Source organism: Pelobates fuscus, chromosome 2, assembly GCF_036172605.1.
Source record: "Pelobates fuscus isolate aPelFus1 chromosome 2, aPelFus1.pri, whole genome shotgun sequence".
In the NCBI taxonomy this organism is placed as follows: domain Eukaryota; kingdom Metazoa; phylum Chordata; class Amphibia; order Anura; family Pelobatidae; genus Pelobates; species Pelobates fuscus.
In genome coordinates, this window is record NC_086318.1 from 146504825 (window position 1) to 146521044 (window position 16220).

Genomic DNA, 16220 nt, shown 5'->3' on the forward strand with positions numbered 1-16220 from the left:
ACAGTGGGTTGGAGGCCCTGCAAGGGGAACAGAGCTCCAGGGATTTGGTAATTATATTATAAAAGACACCCATTTACTACCTCCAGGTTCGGCACAACACTAGACAAATGTCAAGTTTTGTAAGTCCAATGAAGCACTGGTATAGATTTTATGGATGTAAATTTAACATAGTTAACCATTAACCTATTGTAACATATTTAAATGGACACTATAGTCACTATATACAGCTATATACAGCTTTATTATTATTATTATTATTAACTCTAAATAGGACAATTACAAGATAACTTTCAGGAGCAATAGGTTGAAGAGGACCTTGCTCAAACGAGCTTACAGACTATAGGAGGTGGGGTATTAGAAATATTAGGAGAGGAAATATCAAACAGGGTGGGAGTGAAGCAGAGCTGGAGGAGAGAGTGAAGCACTGTCCCACAGGAGAGAGCAAGAGACAGGTATTTAAGGTAGAGATTACTCTGGGAGTCCATAAGTTTTCCTGAAGAGATGGGTTTTAAGGCCCTTCTTAAATGATTGAAGACTAGGGGAAAGTCTGATGGCAGTAGGCAAGCTATTCCATAGGAAAGGAGCCACCTGTGAGAGGTCCTGCAAGCGCGAGTTGGCCGTACGGGTGCAAGCAGCGGTCAGGAGGTGGTCACGGGCAGAGCGGAGGGTACAAGGAGGGGCATACCTATGGATCAGTGAAGAGATATAAGAGGGGCTAGAATTGTTCAGTGCTTTGAATGTATGGGTTAGCACTTTGAATTGACTCCTATAGGATACAGGGAGCCAATGTAAGGACTGGCAGAGGGGTGAGGTGTGAGAGGACCGACTAGAGAGGAAAATCAGTCTAGCTGCAGCATTCATTACAGACAGTAGAGGGGCAATACGGGAAATTACTAGAGCATGGACAAGCTCCTTGGTAGCATCTTGCCTAAGAAAGGGGCGGATGCGGGCTATGTTTTTGAGATGGAACCTACAGGACTTGGCAACAAACTGGATGTGAGACTCAAAGGTGAGACCAGAGTCAAGTATGACGCCAAGACAGCGCGCTTGCAGGGATGGACTTATGTGGATATCATTGACTTGAAGGGAGAGCGAGAGAGGAGGATCAGTATTAGGAGGAGGAAAGAAAAGGAGTTTTAGAGAGGTTAGGTTTCAGAAAGCGTGAGGACATCCAGTCAGAGATGGACGAAAGGCAAGCAGTGACACGTTGCAAGACGGCAGGGGTGAGGTCCGGGGAGGAGAGGTTTATCTGAGTGTCATCAGCGTACAGGTGGTAGTGGAATCCAAAAGAGGCAATAAGTTTACCAAGAGAGGCAGTATAAAGAGACAATAGAAGGGGACCAAGGACAGAGCCTTGGGGAATTCCAACCGAGACAGGACAAGGGGAGGAGGTATCGTTGGAAAAGGAGACACTGAATGAGCGTTGGGAGAGATAGGAGGAACAGAGTCACAGAGACTGAGCGATTGAAGAGTTTGAAGGAGGAGAGCATGATCAACAGTGTCAAAGGCAGTAGAGAGGTCAAGGAGAATTAATATGGAGTAGTGACCTTTGGATTTAGCGGAGATTAGGTCATTAGTCACTTTGATAAGAGCAGTCTCAGTAGAGTGGAGTGGGTGGAAGCCAGGCTGAAGAGGGTCAAGGAGAGAGTTGGAATTAAGGAAGCGAGACACACGGGTAAAGACAAGTCTTTCCAAAAGCTTGGATGAGAAAGGGAGCAGAGATATGGGACGATAGTTAGAGGGGGAGGATGGGTCAAGAGATGTATTTTTCAGGATAGGTACTAAAGTGGCATGTTTAAGGTCAGCAGGAACAGTGCCAGAAGAGAGAGAGCAGTTAAAGATGTGTGTTAGGGTAGGCACAAGACAAGGGGAGAGAGATCTAATGAGGTGAGATGGGACAGGATCGAGCGGGCAAGTGGTGGGGCGAGAGGAATGGAGAAGCGCAGCCACCTCTTGTTCAGTAGTCGGGGAGAAAGTCTGGAGGGTAGGGAAAGCATGATTTACGTGTGGTTGAGAAAGAGAACAGCAAGGAGGGGGAAATTGTTTCCTCAGCTGTTCAATCTTGTCGGTAAAGTAGAATGCAAAGCTATCAGCTGTAAGGTTAGTTTGGGGGGTGGCCACAGCAGGGCGGAGAAGGGAATTAAAGGTGTCAAAGAGACGTCTGGGATTGCAGGAGCATGAACTAATGAGAGAGGAAAAGTATGACTGTTTGGCGAGGGCAAGGGCTGCGCTGTATGAAAGCAACATGAATCTACAGTTGCAACAAAAAGTATGTGAACCCTTTGGAATGATATGGATTTCTGCACAAATTGGTCATAAAATGTGATCTGATCATCATCTAAGTCACAACAATAGACAATCACAGTCTGCTTAAACTAATAACACACAAAGAATGAAATGTTGCCATGTTTTTATTGAACACACCATGTAAACATTCACAGTGCAGGTGGAAAAAGTATGTGAACCCTTGGATTTAATAACTGGTTGAACCTCCCATGGCAGCAATAACTTCAACCAAACGTTTCCTGTAGTTGCAGATCAGACGTGCACAACGGTCAGGAGTAATTCTTGACCATTCCTCTTTACAGAACTGTTTCAGTTCAGCAATATTCTTGGGATGTCTGGTGTGAATTGCTTTCTTGAGGTCATACCACAGCATCTCAATCGGGTTGAGGTCAGGACTCTGACTGGGCCACTTCAGAAGGCGTATTTTCTTCGGTTTAAGCCATTCTGTTGTTGATTTACTTCTATGCTTTGGGTCATTGTCCTGTTGCAACACCCATCCTCTGTTGAGCTTCAGCTGGTAGACAGATGGCCTTAAGTTCTTCTGCAAAATGTCTTGATATACTTGGGAATTCATTTTTCCTTCGATGATAGCAATCCTTCCAGTCCCTGACACAACAAAGCAGCCCCAAACCATAATGCCCCCACCACCATACTTCACAGTTGGGATGAGGTTTTGATGTTGGTGTGCTGTGCCTCTTTATCGCCACACATAGTGTTGTGTGTTTCTTCCAAACAATTCAACTTTGGTTTCATCTGTCCACAGAATATTTTGCCAGTACTGCTGTGGAACATCCAGGTGCTCTTGTGCAAACTGTAAACGTGCAGCAATGTTTTGTTTGGACAGCAGTGCCTTCCTCTGTGGTATCCTCCCATGGAATCCATTCCAGTGTTTTATATATTGTAGATTCGCCAACAGGGATGTTAGCATTTGCCAGTGACTTTTGTAAGTCTTTAGCTGACACTCTAGGATTCTTCTTCACCTCATTGAGCAGTCTGCGCTGTGCTCTTGCAGTAATTTTTACAGGACGGCCACTCCTAGGGAGAGTAGCAGCAGTGCTGAACTTTCTCCATTTATAGACAATTTGTCTTACCGTGGACTGATGAACAGCAAGGCTTTTGGAGATACTTTTATAACCCTTTCCAGCTTTATGCAAGTCAACAATTCTTAATCGTAGGTCTTCTGAGAGCTCTTTTGTGCAAGGCATCATTCACATCAGGCAATGCTTCTTGTGAAAAGCAAACCCAGAACTGGTGTGTGTTTTTTTATAAGGCAGGGCAGCTGTAACCAACACCTCCAATCTCATCTCATTGATTGGACTCCAGTTGGGTGACATCTCACTCCAATTAGCTCTTGGAGATGTCATTAGTCTAGGGGTTCACATACTTTTTCCACCTGCACTGTGAATGTTTACATGGTGTGTTCAATAAAAACATGGCAACATTTCATTCTTTGTGTGTTATTAGTTTAAGCAGACTGTGATTGTCTATTGTTGTGACTTAGATGATTATCAGATCACATTTTACGACCAATTTGTGCAGAAATCCATATAATTCCAAAAGGTTCACATACTTTTACTTGCAACTGTATGTAGTTGTTCTGGTGAGTATAATCATTGCCTTCAGGCATTTCCATGCAAACACTGCCTTTTCACTGCCTAGAGACACCTCCAAGTGGAATCTCCTCAAATGGCCACTGGAGGTGCTTACTGGGGCAGTGCTGCACAGTAGGCAGCACTGCCGTTCAGCTGAATTTTCCTCATACAGGTGCTCTGATTTAATGCATCGCTATGAGGAGGTGCTGATTGGCCAAAACGGTGTTTGGTCCTGCCCCATCCCGCCTCGTTGCCTAAGGAAAAGAATTGGATTGGCAAAAAATCTGCAATTCTGATGATGTCACCAGGGACACAAATTGTGGGCAGGGCCAGCGCCGGCAGATCCGCACGGTTCCTGAAATAAAGTGAGTTTTAATTACTTTAAGGGGGTTAAGAGGAAGCACATGTTTGTGTTCCTGACCCTAAAGTTTTCCTCTAACATATATACTGGGAACATGTTCTATGTCAACAGCTTGGAAAGAACTAATGACAAACTGATGCAGCTGAATCCCAATATTCATGTACAAGTATTTCAACTCACAATGAGGGTGACGAAACTTCCACATATGACGACCCATGTTGAAAGGGTGCCAATTAATCTATTTAAAAATTGATTTACAAACACCACAGGGACTGCACTTAGAGTGTTCTTGCACCATAAATACTGCAATAACCTGTAGATGTTAAAGAGTTACTCCAAGCACCATAACCACTTTTGATCAAGAAGAAGCGCTGCACATACAGAGATACTTAGGTTAGCTGCTGCAAGTGTAACTCCACCTTCCATGCACATATGATCATTCAATGGCTGACACTTGCAGTCAATAAATGACCACCAGGATAGTCACCTGACCTTTGCAGCTCTGCAGAAAGTGGATGTGTGTCACCTGGCGTTGGATTAGGCTGGGTGTCTCTACATGTAATCTATATAAAATCTTTTCAAATCAAGCAATTAAAAAAAGTGTTATCTGTGGTGACACAACATTTTTAAAGGACAGTGATACCAATTCAACTTGGAAGAGAAAAACACAGTAGGATATGTGAGTCCTTACAGGTTTCCAACTTATCAGGAATGTATAGCATAAAAAAAAGGGAGGCTGAGAAGCACAATCTCACATAGACATTGAATTATCAGTGTTTTTTTGTTGTTGTTTTTTTTAAATGCTTAAAAAAGTTTTATAATAAAATTACAGTTAAATAAAACAAGTAAAAGAACATGACAACACTGGAAAGAAATACATTTTGTTCTAACAGTAGACGTTTCTTTTTGATTAAGTAATAAAGTTACTTACCTCTAATCCAGATAAAACCCATAGGGGTTTGGAGTGTTCCTTTAAAGTAAACCTTAACAATTAAATCCTGTCAATTGCATTACATTAAACTGGTACAGATTGTGTGGAGAATAGGTAGGTACCTTTATAATCTATATAGTGTGCTAGCAAAGTCTCCACAAATTCTATAGATTTAACGTACCTGAGTATTATTTACTGGAGACATCCTCCACATATAGCATGGTGCCCTGTATTGGTTTCACTGGGATAGAGTTGCATCATATGTAGGCTGTCCCTTCCCCACATTTTATAACCTTATATGACAACTCCTAGAATGCAGGGGCATATTTAGAATTCCTCGTATGACATCAAGGCAATTTAGGATGGACCCTGCCATTCATTATACAGAAAATAACATGGAATTACCTCTCAAAAAGATTTGCTGAAAATTCAAACAAGCTGATGAATAAGAGCTAGTCAGATGGCTGAGAAGTGTGGCTAGGAAATGTTATGTTACAATCAGAAAGAGTGGCATTATTGGAAACATCTTAAAGTGAATGTTTCATAATCAATTACAAATATTGAAGCATGAGTAACATTTGTAATTTATCCCAATAAAGAGATTTTTGAAAATGTAATATATATATATATATATATATATATATATATATATATATACACACATATATATATATATATAGAGAGAGAGAGAGAGAGAGAAAGAGAGAGAGAGAGAGAGAGAGAGAGAGACTAGAAACAGTGAAATAGGGCTGCACTCACAGACTCAACTGAAAATGCAACTTATTATGACATTTCCAGTCTCAAAATTATTCAACCCCCTGAGTGGAATCCCTCACAACAGCATATATTTGCAAAAAAGGTGTGGTCTTGAGCATTCCTGTTGCAACTATCAAGAGCTTCATTAGCTGCACCAGGTGTGCTTCAGCTGGAACACTTGAAATAACTGAACTGGCTAAGGGTTTGTTGAGTGTCACATTTGACTGCATGCTAGAAATATGCCTAAGTCAAAATAATGGTCCACAAAGTTATGAGCAGAGATCATCGCTTTTCACAAACAAGGAACAGGATACAAAAAGATAGTGAAAGTACTGAATGTTCCTAGAGACACCTCTGGAAGCATAGTTCGCAAAAATGTTCAAAATTGAAGGGACAGTTTTTACACTACCTGGACGGGGCAGAAAAAGGAAACTATCAAAGACTTCAACCAGATTTCTGAAAAGGCAGATTGTGAAAAATCTCTCAAGTAAACCCGGTGTTATAGCTCCCGGTCTCCTTTCTCCATTCCCCTGCCGGCTGCCAGCAATGTGCCTGTGGGCCAGAGGGGAGATCTCTGATGTTCCTACCAGTACGTGAAGGCACACAGCAGGGCTGGCACTTGGATAGCATGGGAGAGGGGGAAGGCAAGAGAGAGGGAGCGCTGTAAAATTTCTTGGGGATGGTGGTAATTGCCCCGTTGCACCCCCCTACCCTGGCTCTGCCACTGATGCCAGGACTCCAAGACGTACACCAGTAATGACCAAAAAGTACAAGAAAAGTTGGCTCCAATATGGTCAAAATCATATGAATAAGCCACATACCTTTTGGGATTCTGTTCTGCAGATCAATGAAAAAAACCTGGAAGTTTCTGGCCCAATGGATCAGCGGTATGTTTGGAGTTAGAATATTGAAGCATACGTTTAACAGAAAAATCTGCCTACAGTTTAGTGGGTTGTGGCTCGGTGATGCTCTAAGGCTGCATCCTCTGACACTGCATGTGGAAGGCAAGATGGATTACTTGAAGTATCAGGAAATTATAGGAGAAAATGGCATGCCATCTTTGAGGAAGCTGAAGATTGGGCATCATTGGACCTTCCAACAACCTCCTAAGCATACATCAAATTCCACCAAGGCTTGATTGTAGAAGTAGTCCTGGAAAATTCTACAGTGGCCATCCCAGTCACCTGATTTGAGCCCCATAGAAAATCCCTGGTTGGATTTGAAGAAGGTGATTGCAGCACAAATTCCCAAGAACATTACTGAACTGGAGGCCTTTGCTCATAAGCAATGGTCTAAGATTCCTCAGGAACGCTGCCTAGAAGCTAGTGTCTGGCTATGCATCTCGTTTGCAGCAGGTCATAACAGCAAAAGAGTGCTCGCCATGAAGGGGTTGAATAATTGTGAGACTGGAGAAGTCATTAAGTTGCATTTTCAGTTGAATTTGGGGAAACCACTTGAAGCATTCATTGTGTTGAGCTATTTCAGTTACTTGTATTTAATTTGTTCATTGCAAACAATTGAAAGTCTGTAAATTGTGAAAATACTTGATTTTCAATACTTTTGATTACAGCTGTATTTTTTAAATGCAGTTATTTTGTGAATAAAATAGGGAAAAGGTACAATTGACAGAATTGCATATCCAATCAGACAGACATGCACCAGGAGAAGTACCAACATGCCAGTAATAGTAAGGGTGTAAACAGCTAGAACCCCCCACAAAAATGGTGTTAGAACTACAGATGCTTAGCAGCTTAACAGAAAGATCTATTTTATCTTGCCATATATTGGGTAGATACATGTCATTTAATTCTTCATTCTGTTAAGAGTAGTCAGACCATTTTGTATAAACTGTCAAGATGTAGAGGCTGAAGTCTAAATTTTAAGCCCCCATCTTTAATGCATATGTGACGATTACATCTCAAAAGGAAACTTAAAAAAGTAAAGTAAACTGATACTTTATACCAACTACAATGTGCATTCTTTGAAAATCTTGGTATTCACATTTTTAACTCCCAGATGGTAGTGCTGGTTACCTGTCAGCTATTTACAGAAAGCTGTACACCATGCAATGAAGCTGTATGAGCTATCATATGTTAAAACAAGCCAACAGAATACACCAAAGCACATCTATTATCTTGCTCAGTAGCTTAATTATGTACTAGAGAGTGTATATGTGAGCCACTACAGCACAAGTTCTCTCATGGAAAGCTATGAAAGAATCGTAACTGTAACGGAGCTCCGTGTACTCCGACCGAGTACCCTCCGTTGATGGATGCTCCTAGCGCTCTCAGAGGACTCCAAGCACTGCAGACGACACCACAACCACCGTAGGCTCCACAACCGCCGTAGCTTAACTGGAGCCGCGCCGTCTTCCTTCCACCCTGGAATGAACCTTCAGCATTCAGGACCGTGTGGGGAAGACCTCTCCTCCAGGAGAGCGTATCCGGAACAAGCTCTTAAAAGAGCTAAGTGATTAAGCTCAGGGGAATATGCAGAGCATAGCAATCCCCAGTGTAATACAGCAATTCCCTCCAATAACGAGATGAGGCTACGTTTTGAAGGGTCAAGAAGAACTGAGGACTGGAACACCCAGCCTGCTTTTTATTAGGAAAGGGTACACACAGGACACTCCCAGGGGGAGGATGAAATTGACCAATCACATGCATGGTAACACCCCCACGTCTCCTCCCCTCAGATAAACACATAACATAATTAAAACGTACATTATTTTACCCAAGTTCTAGATGTACCCCTTGTTCAGGGGAACAGTCTGTCCAAAAATCAGCCCATTCGGATGAATAGTTCGGGAGATACAGAGCTCCAAAGTTTTGACCGACCGCACAGACCAACTAGCCGAAAATAGTTCCATGAGTTTTGGCCTTGCAGTCGTTCTCCGTTCGCACGGTAAAAGATACGAAATTCTTGCCATCCATTCGCATCTCCGTGATCGCTAGAATCCCCATACTAAGTTAAGTATAACTACCGAACGGCCGGTCGTTCGGTAGTTTCCGTACGAAGTTCTGGATGTCTGGAGGTCTTAGCGGTTTTCGCCTGTTTGCGCTTCCGATTTCAGTTCCATGCGTTCACAGGCAAACACCACTGTTCGTACGCAAGATGGCCGCGAACACGTGTAAGTCCCGAAATGGCGGCCATCTATTCGGTACACAAAGGATTCGTATGGAATCATACGAACGGTTTTACTACCGAATCCCAACAAGGCATTTAAACATATTTTAGGTGTCCATAGTCTCTGTACAGCCCATTTAAAGAGCCACAGACAGCACAATGAAAATTCATTTAAGCCCAGATATAGTTTTAACGTGCAATATAGTCCAGGACCATAGTCGCAGGGGAGGAGGCAGGCAAGCAGGCCTCTCCAGGACAAAGTGGCGAAGGGCACTTCGTCACAGTAACTATACAGAGAAAATGCAGTGTTTACATTATTGTCTAGGGACACCTTCAAAGGCAGTAACGCAAATGGCCACTAGTGGTGCTTTCTGGGTCAGTGCCACACAATGGTTCAATGCATCTTTATGAGGAAATGCTGATTGGTCAGTGTGGCATTTTGCTCTGCCCCGGCTCCTTGGCTAAGATCATCAGAATCCCTATGGAAAATCATTGTGATTGACTAAGATCATCAATTCTGATTACGGTATGTCAGCCAAGGACTACCCAAGCAATGAGCACAACCATAAATATATACTAAAATCTTTAATAGATGGGTCCACAGAAAATGGATATCTTATCATAGATATCCAGGGCCATCTTTAATGCTGATTGGACCCTGGGCAAGCATTAGCTTGGGCCCTTGGTCCCCTCCCTCTCACCTTCTAGTATGCAAACACGCCTTCCACCTAAAGACACACAAAGAAAACACACATAGATCGTAGACTTAGCCACACTTATTTTTCACCTAGAGAAACACACTGACATATATACAGATGCAAACACTGACATAAATGCAGATACACACATACACAGGTACATACATCCAAATACACAGACATACAAAGAAAGATACTCAGACACACAGGTGCACACACAGATACACACTGGCACACATACAGATACACAGATACACTCACTCACTGACAAACATGCAGACACACACTAACACACAAACACACCCTGACATATATGCAGATACACAGACACATATACCAAGATATACACATACAGAGATACACATACAGACCCACTGACACACATGCAAATACACAGACACATGTTCCCCTCAGGCATCCCTAACGCACGGACCACACAACAACACCAAACGAGACCAATCCAGCAGACATCCAGGAGCTCCTGCCCTGAACACCACAATCGGAACGGAAGACCTGAGCCCACTGGAGGGAACTTCATACTCGGATCCTCGACAACTCCCACACAGGGAAGGACCGCGACCCACAGTGGAAGCACTCGAAACCGCAAGCCGCAGAAGCAGGCCCCCGGGATTACCCAGGGCTCTGAAGAGTGCTTCATTGAACTCTGCAGCCGGGCCTCCTACAGACCTATATGTACACAACCAAGCCTGGGCATCAGCTAATTTTGGACACTAACTATGGACTTTATAATGCCGTACCTGCAAACACTGAAACAAACGGTATCCACTGACTCACACACACTCTGACTTACCTGACATCACAACCTGACAATTTCTGGTATAAACAGGCCAATGCAGACAAAGATGCCGCACATAAGCCCTGACAAATACCCCCATCAGTGTTAACTACGTAGACCCCAGGCCTGACAGCGACTAACCACACAAAACTCCACATGCTCTGTGGGGGCGCCTGGGGTAGACCAAGATAGAGCTTAACTCACTAGACCAAACAACTCATCAGAGACCAAACACTCATATGACTATAGCCAGCAAACGTCTAACTTTATGTCATGCTAACTCCAGTACAGCAAATTGTAATTCTTAGCCAAGCTTGTCTTTATGCTCCTACAGCATTAACTGATTATACTAGCGGTGAAAACAGCACCAAATGCGTAATACTCGTAAGTCTGACCTCACATGTTATGCCACAAAACGACACCTATTAGCTTGCTATAATAACGTGATATGTACAAAACAAAAAAAAGTGCATTGTCTATCTACCCCCCACTGTAACTAATGTCTTGAAACCTGCATATGGAATGCCATTGGGGTACCATATGTATGCCTGTAACCAATATACACACTGCAAAAATAAAGAATAAAAAAAAAAAATACACAGACACACTTAATGACAAACATTCAGATACACAGAATGACACATATAGATGCAAACATTGATGCACACAGATACAGAAGGGCACACACTGACACACATACAGACACATGTACAGACAGATATGCATACAGACTGAAACACATATAGACACAGATACCCATATAGACAGATACACAGACACTTGCATATACACATACAGACAGATACACAGATACACATACAGACAGATACACATATAGGTAAACAGACACATGCATATACACATACAGACATATACACACACAGAAACACACATACAGACACACAGATTCACATACAGTCAGATACACACACCTCAAAAAAAGACTGACCTCATCACAGGGGGCCCGGTCGCGCTATTAAAGCGCCGGAGCACTGACTGGGCCCCTGCAGACTCATTGCTATCGGGTGGCCCGTGCTCTTGGGACTCCTCATCGTGCGGCTCACGGTGGTAGTACCACGCGGCCCGCATGCACCATGGCGACCGGCAGGCTTAAGGGGCAGCTACTTTGGGCCCCCTAGGAATGACTGGACCCGGGGCAGCTGCCCCTTTTGCCCCGTGTTAAAAACGGCCCTGTACATATCAATAAATCAAAACAAAAACAAACATTCCCGTAGAAATGGTACAGAGAAATAACCCAAAATTTCTAGAATACATGTGAGCAAAATATATTGTAAATGAAGCTCCCTTGATAAAGGCATTCTTCTTGCCGAAACGTTGGGGGCTTAATGATTGATGTTTTCTTCCCTCTTCTCACTAGGTCTAGGTATGCATCTGTTCTTTGTATATAGATTTATTTGTGGTTTGTAATGATTTGGTAGCTCATATAGCTATTTACTACACTGGTATTCAGCAATTCATTTACAATATATTTTGTTCATATGTAATTCTAGAAATTTGGGGTAATTTCCCTGTACCATTTCTATGGGAATGTTTGTTTTTGTTTTGATTTATTGATATGTATGATGAGATATCCATTTGCTGTAGACCCATCTAATAAAGATGTTTGTATATATTTATGGTTGTGCTCCTTGTTTCGGTAGTATTTGTAACTTTTTTGGTCCTTTGGAAATGGAACCTTGTGTGAGTGAGCACCCAGTATAATTTATTTAGCTCCTTCTTGAGACTGTCTTTATTTACACTTGGAGTGTGCCTACCTATTTTTAATTTTTATTATGTCAGCCAAGGAGGCTGATTGGATGTGGCAATGCACAAGCGGACCAACGTGACGCTGGAATAAAGGTGAGTTTTATGCTTAATTAAGGGGGGCCAGAGGGTCTGGGGCCCTAAATAGTGTTTTTAACACTATAGGGTCAGGAATACATGCATGCAATCCTGACCATATAGTGTTCCTTTAGGTTCCCTACACCATAAAGTCTACAAAGAGCAGAGGTTTCTATGGTACATGGAGTGGCACTTTAAGCCAAAATGACCTTTCAGGCCAAATGCTGCTTACAAAAAAGGTCGCAGTTACATTAATTCAGCATGTATCTGCATGCCCAAATTATACATCTAATTGTAATGGTAATTATACATTTATGAATTTGATGACACTTATTATTGTTATTACTAAAAAAAACACAATGTTAAGAGGCTAATAATTTGTTGTTCTAAGTCTCTCCAAATAATAGGTACAAAGATTTCCATTATATCCATTTCATCAACACAGTAGAGTTCTTTTCTTTTCATGTTCCAAATTCCCCATCATTTAGTTTATAAGCGGCACATTGTCGTAAGTAAGGAAGCTCATTTATTTATAAATACATTGAAATTCACGTAAAAGAAACACAAACATCAGTGGGACATTCACATTTGATTTATTGGTAGGATCTACCCATGTACCGTCTGGTGCATACAAAGACATTTAAAGCTAAGCATGATTCCAATATTGTGCAACTCACTAATCTTTTCCTGCTCTTTTCCAGGTTACTTGGAATTGCTAATGAATAACTAGGACAATGGTGCCACCAAAGTCCAATGCGTCCATCAACACTACTACTACTACAAGAACTGAACACAATGCAAATCTACAAATTCTACCAAATGTTCTCCTGTTCGTCGATGGGGGACTGGCAGCGGCCACTCTATCATCCAAAGATGGTGGCCGCCATGTGGGTATCTGGACTGGGGTGCCCATTAGCATGGTGGGTAGAGTTAGGACAAGATGCATCCAAAATGGCGATGAGTCCCAGGAGTAAATTCATAGAGATCTGTAACTCCACCTGCAGAGGGGAGAGGCTGGCCATATGACTTATCTGCCCTTTATTTTCTGATCACCACTTCAGTCGATGCTTAATTTTTCTGTAGCCTAGTCACAGTTTACTAGCGTATCCTTGTGCCTATGGTGCTTCCATTGTGCTCCTGGTTACGAGTACCAGGACTATAAAGGACAGGTCTGCACATGAAAGGGGCTTCTGACCAGCTCTTTAATTTCAATGCAGGTGTGGTGTATCACCAAATTACGCAAGGTTCGTCTACATTAAAAGGTATTTATTTAGAAGGCAACAACACAATACTATAAATGTATCACAAACACACAGCCCAGACCCACGGAGCAACAACCCTTTTAAATCTATCTATCTATATAGTAATCCCCTTCCCCACACGTTTGATCTCACCCACGGTTAGGCCTTCACATCTAGTAATGGCTCACTGCTGCAAGTCCAACATCACATCCACCAAGGAAGAAAAGGAAGCAATAGAGTGTAACATGGTTCACCAAGATAGCACATGACGTCTGCACATCTGCTCAGTAGCACAGCCAAGAAGGAACAGAGAGGAATGAGGATAGAGGGGGAGTGGTTATCTGTTTCCTGACTTGTAAAGGTATTGAATTACCATATCAAAGGTTAAGCTTATCCCCCTGTAAGAAAGATCTACATAAACTTGGTCACATGACCCCTGGTCACCATGTTAGTTTGATGACAGAATGTCACCACAGCAGGGAGCTCTGCTGAAACACCTTCGGCATGTTTCTAGTGCCCACTGCACATCACAAGATGTCTCTAATAATACACTTGTGCAGGGACAGTTTCCTGATGACCCAGATGTAGGACACCAGGGAAGTAAGTGGGGCAGTGGTACAGGACACCTGAAATTAGGATTGTCCTGCTGAAAGCTGGATTGTTGGGAGGAATGCTGTCACTAGCCAAATTCACAATATCTCATGACGCAGCTGGAGAAAGAAAAATGTACACTAAAATGCTTTGATTTTAGTTTAATGTTATAAAAGGACTAATAAAAAAAAAGATGTCTTGCTCGTATATAAATTTAAGCCATGTGCTGTGGAATCTCACAATTTACAAAGATTAAAGAAATGGTTATAATGAGAATATGTATTACTCTTCTTATTGGCCTCCAGCTGTGAACTATTAAAATTGTTCCTGCATACTTCTAGAATGATATATTATGAATATCAACATATTTTGTTCCCTTTCATTCTTCAAATTTCTATTCCATCTGCAGGTTCCCAGCAATGACCTGCTGTTTTAACTTACAGTACTTATGCCAATGTACTGGAATTGAATGAACAAGATGTGAGAAGGAGATTTGAAAATGACAATACTGCTTGAAAATATTAATATATTTCACATGACATTCTGGTCACTTTCAGAGATACGAGTGTAAAAATTGCCTTGTGATACATAGACCTATCAGCGCAGTATAAGTGAGATTTTACTTCAATAAGCTTGAAGCTTTCAGAACTTTTTGATCTCACCACAATCGTACTAATGCTTAGCTTGCATCTGTCAGAAATTTCTAGAATTAGCCACGGTGGTGAAGTGCTGATTAGCCTAGAAATTATTAACTATGTAGCGGAGAGCTGGTCTCTCACAGACTATCTCCGCTGGTAATCCAAATAAGGCTCAGGAACAAGTAATAAAACCCAAGAGAATAATATCCACGATTAGTAAAGTAATCCAAAAGTATCCTACACGTTTCCCAATGACTGGACGACACACAGCATTAGGAACAGAACTGAACTGAGGTTTAATTTCACATGCCTGCTTTTAAACAATTCTCCCATGCAAGGGAGACACCCACAGTAATTAATACAGTAACCAATAAAATACATGTTACCTCCCACACATCTCCTCCCCTCAGCATGACACATAATCCACTTAATCCATGTACAGTATTTCCCCAGTTTCTGGATGTACCGCAAATACACCCCTGATAGCCCTGATCTGGGTGAGTAACATACTCAAAAATCACCCAGATCGGAGCAGGGGTTTGGGAGTTATGGAAGAGTAAAGTTTTGACCGACTGCACAGGTAACAGTAGCCGAAAATAGTTCCATAAGTTTTGGCCTTGCAGTCGGTCTTGGTTTGTGGGTATAAACGGATGAAAATACTGAATGAAATGGCTGTTGCTTGCCTTCATGTGAATCCCCTTGTTCGGATGAGTCTTTCTACCGGACAGCAGCTCGTTCGGTTGTTTCTGCACAAAGCTATGGAAGTCTGGAGGTCTCAGCAGTGTTTGCTTAGTTGAGTGTCCGATTTGGGTTCCAGACACTCGCCGACTAAACACCGCTGTTCGGGAGTTAAGATGGCTGCCGCCACGTGTTCGTATCCCAAATGGCGGCCACCCATAGAACAAAGTACCGATTTCCAATTAGGGGTTTGCAACATTGTTGCGGACGATAATGAGAGGCACACTTATCCCTGGGGTGGTCTGATTGTTCGGTAGTTTCACTTGTATAGTAAATGGAGTGATTTTACAGAACAATCAGTCGAATGCTGCATACAATGTGAATACATGGAATAAGCAATACACGAAAACATATTAAAATACACAAATTTTGAGGACAGCCTTAAGGCAATCCGCTACACTGTTATTGTTATTATTCATTTTTTGTGTGCATTTTTTTTCCATGCTGAAAATGTTGCAGTTGGACCTGGTGTAAGGACACTTGCCAAATAAGAATGTTTTGGTGGGTTCATGACCTTTTAGCAGTCACCTTTTCCTAAAGAATTGGTGAATTTCCACTTCAGAGAAAGATCTCAAGAAGAGCAGCTAGAGCAGAAGGCCCTATGCATCAAAACAAAATCAAATA

The 16220-nt window shown here is 42.2% G+C and overlaps 1 protein-coding gene across 2 annotated transcripts in view; it reads right to left on the reverse strand.

The window, feature by feature from the left end:
• The window catches only part of TPRG1 (tumor protein p63 regulated 1), a 338983-nt gene that overhangs the window by 46813 nt on the left and 275950 nt on the right, over positions 1–16220 (reverse strand). The gene's annotated exons all lie outside the window — the stretch shown is intronic.